The sequence below is a fragment of the Trachypithecus francoisi genome, unplaced genomic scaffold (genome assembly GCF_009764315.1).
Source record: "Trachypithecus francoisi isolate TF-2019V2 unplaced genomic scaffold, Tfra_2.0 Lachesis_group20, whole genome shotgun sequence".
Taxonomy (NCBI): domain Eukaryota; kingdom Metazoa; phylum Chordata; class Mammalia; order Primates; family Cercopithecidae; genus Trachypithecus; species Trachypithecus francoisi.
In genome coordinates this window covers 7,216,997-7,221,389 of record NW_022681466.1, presented here as the reverse complement: position 1 = coordinate 7,221,389, position 4,393 = coordinate 7,216,997, and positions in this window count along the sequence as shown.

The following is a 4,393-nucleotide window of genomic DNA, read 5'->3' as shown; positions in this document are numbered from 1 at the left end:
CAGGGCAGCTGCAGTTCTTCAGTAGCAGCTGAATCCAGTTTCTACTTTTTCCAACCCTTGCAGAATCAGCTGCCCTGAGCTCCCTTCAGAGGCACCAGCACCAGCACCAGCTGGCCCATGCCCCCTCCTCAGAGGGCTGGGTTTTAGTGTCCTGGGGCTCCTCTTTCAATCCTCTCTATTATTGTTGTTGGTTTTGGTGTTTTGTTTTGTTTTGTTTTTTGAGATGGGGTCTCACTCTGTCACCCAGGCTGGAGTGCAATGGTGCGAACTCAGCTCACTGAAACCTCTGCCTCCTGGTCTGAAGCAATCCTCCCACCTCTGCCTCCTGAGTAGCTGGGACTACAGGTGCGCTCCACTACGCCCGGCTAATTTTTTGTATTTTTAGTAGACATGGGGGTTTCACCATGTTAGCCAGGCTAGTCTCAAACTCCTGACCTCAAGTGTCCGCCTTGAGCCACCACGCTGGCAGCATTTTTTTTTTTTTTTTTTTTTTTTGAGATGGAGTCTCGCTGTGTCTCCCAGGCTGGGGTGCAGTGGCCGGATCTCAGCTCACTGCAAGCTCCGCCTCCTGGGTTCACGCCATTCTCCTGCCTCAGCCTCCCGAGTAGCTGGGACTAGAGGCGCCCGCCACCTCGCCTGGCTAGTTTTTTTGTATTTTTTAATAGAGAAGGGGTTTCACCGTGTTAGCCAGGATGGTCTCGATCTCCTGACCTTGTGATCCGCCCGTCTCGGCCTCCCAAAGTGCTGGGATTACAGGCTTGAGCCACCGCGTACGGCCATGCTTTTTGTTTGTTCCTTTTTTTTTTTTTTTTTTTTTTGAGTTTCGCTCTTTTTGCCCACGCTGGAGTGTAATGGCACCATCTCTGCTCACTGCAACCTCTACCTTCCAGATTCCAGCAATTCTCCTGCCTCAGCCTCCTATGTAGTTGGGATTACAGGCTTGTGCCACCATGCTCGGCTAATTTTGTAGTTTTAGTAGAGACGGGGTTTCACCATGTTGGCCAAGCTAGTCTTGAACTCCTGACTCAGGTGGTCTGCCTGCCTTGGCTTCCCAAAGTGCTGGGATTATAGGCGCAAGCCACCGAGCCCAGCCCTTGCAGCAGCAATTTTTTTTTTTTTTGAGACAGAGTTTCGCTCTTGTTGCCCAGGCTGGAGTGCAATGGTGCGATCTCAGCTCACCGCAACCTCCACCTCCTGGGGTCAAGCGATTCTCCTACCTCAGCCTCCCGAGTAGCTGGAATTACAGGCATGTGCCACCATGCCCGGCTAATTTGTTTTTTTGTTGTTTTTTTTTTAGTAGAGATGGGGTTTCACCATGTTGGCCAGGCTGGTCTTGAACTCCCAACCTCAGGTGATGTGCCCGCCTCAACCTCCTGAAGTGCTGGAATTACAGGCATGAGCCACCGTGCCCAGCCCCCTTGCAGCAATTTTTTAAGATGACAAAAAATAGAAAATTTCAGAACAGGCCAGGCACAGTGGCTCAAGCCTGTAATCTCAGCACTTTGGGAGGCCGAGATGGGCGGATCACGAGGTCAGGAGATCGAGATTATCCTGGCTAACATGGTGAAACCCCGTCTCTACTAAAAATTCAAAAACTAGCCAGGCGAGGTGGCGGGCGCCTGTAGTCCCAGCTACTCGGGAGGCTGAGGCAGGAGAATGGCGTAAACCCGGGAGGCGGAGCTTGTAGTGAGCTGAGATCTGGCCACTGCACTCCAGCCTGGGCCACACAGCGAGACTCCGTCTCAAAAAAAAAAAGAAAATTTCAGAATATATCCCACAACAAAATACAAATTAAGCAGCCTGTGGTGGTGGCAGGGCCTGTACTCTCAGCTACTTGGGAGGCTGAGGCAGGACCACTGGCTTGATGTCAGGAGTTCAAGACCAGCCTGGGCAACATAACAGGACCCCCATCTCTACCAAAAAATTTTTTAAAACTAGCCAGGCATAGTGATGTGCCCCTGTAGTCCCAGCTACTCAGGAGGCTGAAGTAAAAAGATTGCTTGAGCCCAGGAGGTTGAAGGTACAGTGAGCCATGATTGCACCACTCCAGCCTGACTGGCAGTGTAAGACAGGGTCTCATTCTGTCACCCAGGCTGGTCTCAAACTCCTGGGCTCAAGCTCTATATATTTTTATGGTGGGTCAAGGTAAAGAAAAATAGCCACTCTTTGGTAAACGCTGCCAACCTTTTTTTTTTTTAATTTTTAGATGGAGGGTCTCACTGTGTTGCCCAGGCTGGTCTCAAACTCCTGGGCTGAAGCAATCCTTCTGCCTCAGTCTTCCAGAATGCTGGGATTACAGGCATGAACCAACTCTACAGGCCTGCCAACCTCTTTTATGTCATGGCACACACAGAAAATGATTTGGTCAATGAAATGGTATTTATTTGGCTCACTGGGACAAACAGATTAATTTTATTGGGGGTCAGGAGGCGACCAGGGGTGGGGTGGGGGACGGTGGCTGACACCTGTAATCCTAACACTTTTGGGAGTGTTAGGTGGGCACATTACTTGAGGTCAGGAATTTGAGACCAGCCTGGCCAACATGGTGAAAACCTATCTCTACTAAAAATACAAAGCTTAGCTGGGTGTGGTGGCCTGCATCTGTAGTCCCAGCTACTTCGGAGGCTGAGGTCCGAGAATTGCTTGAACCCAGGAGGCGGAGGCTGCAGTGAGCAGAGATCGTGTCACTGTACTCCAGCCCAGGAGACGGGCAAGACCCTGTATCAAAAATAAATAAATAGGCCGGGCGCGGTGGCTCACGCCTGTAATCCCAGCATTTTGGGAGGCCGGGGCGGGCAGATCACCAGGTCAGGAGATCGAGACCATCCTGGCTACGGTGAAACCCCGTCTCTACTAAAAATACAAAAAATTTGCCGGGCGTGGTGGGAGGCACCTGTAGTCCCAGCTGCTCGGGAGGCTGAGGCAAGAGAATGGCGTGAACCCAGGAAGCGGAGCTTGCAGCGAGCGGAGATCACACCACTGCTCTCTAGCTTGGGCAACAGAGCGAGACTCCATCTCAAAATAAATAAGTAAATAAAATAAATAAATAAAATTATAAACAGAAAAACAGGTGACCAGTTCAGCGGCTCAGCTGCCCCAGACCCTGCCTGCCGGTATCTGGGGCAGACCTGCACCCTTTCTTAGCACATCGCTAAGATGGGCTCCGGTGTGGAGATTCTCATGAGCAATCATACTGCAGTGAAAAGGAGAGCTGGAGACAGGCAGACAGGGGTAAAAGGCCAGAGGAGAGGTCTGAGTACCGAGACCTGGGCCTGGGGGGCCTGCAGCTGCTCACCTGGTTCCACAATAAACGATTGTTGAATCCTTCGGTTTGAGTTTTGAGTTCTGGTGCCTTCCGGCCCCAAAGTCATGGGAGCTGTCCAAGAAGTGTGTTCACATGGTCATATGTTTTTATAAAACTTAGAAATTCTGGACATTGTAGCCGAAGCTGGTCAAGCTCGTTATCTCTCCACTGCAACTTCCTCTTCTTGTCATTTCCCCCCTGTCAGGAGGCCTCATTGTGGCCACAGTATTGTGAATGAATAATTGTGGGGTTTTTTGTTTGTTTCTGAGATAGAGTTTTGTTCTTGTTGCCCAGGCTGGAGTGCAGTAGCTTCATCTCAGCTCACTGCAACCTCTGTCTCCAGGGTTCAAGTGATTCTCCTGCTTCAGCCTCCTGAGTAGCTGGGATTACAGGTGACCACCACCACATTTTGTATTTTTTGTATTTTTAGTAGAGATGGGGTTTCACCATGTTGCCCAGGCTGGTCTCAAACTCCTGACCTCAGGTGATCCACCCGCCTTGGCCTCCCAAAGTGCTGGAATTACAGGCATGTGCCACAAACCCCGACCTGCTTTTGTTTTTTAAATTTATATTTTAAATGCACATAGAAAAAAAAAAAAAACTAAACAGTACCAAAAAGTACAATGCATACTGACATACTGAGCCACCAATCCACCCCAAATTCCCAGACCCATGCCTCAAAACTGCCACAGACATTTTCTGGTGGATCTTTGCAAAAAATTTCTATCTAGATACTATTTTTTTTTTTTTTTTTGAGGCGGAGTCTCGCTCTGTCGCCCAGACTGGAGTGCAGTGGCGCAATCTCGGCTCACTGCAAGCTCCGCCTCCCGGGTTCACGCCATTCTCCTGCCTCAGCCTCCCGAGTAGCTGGGACTACAGGCGCCCGCCACCTCGCCCAGCTAGTTTTTTGTATTTTTAGTAGAGACGGGGTTTCACCATGTTAGCCAGGATGGTCTCGATCTCCTGACCTCGTGATCCGCCCGTCTCGGCCTCCCAAAGTGCTGGGATTAGATCCTATTTTTTAATACAAATAGAACTATATGTATGCAGCATTCTGTGCTTAATAACCCTTGACAATCTTTCCATATC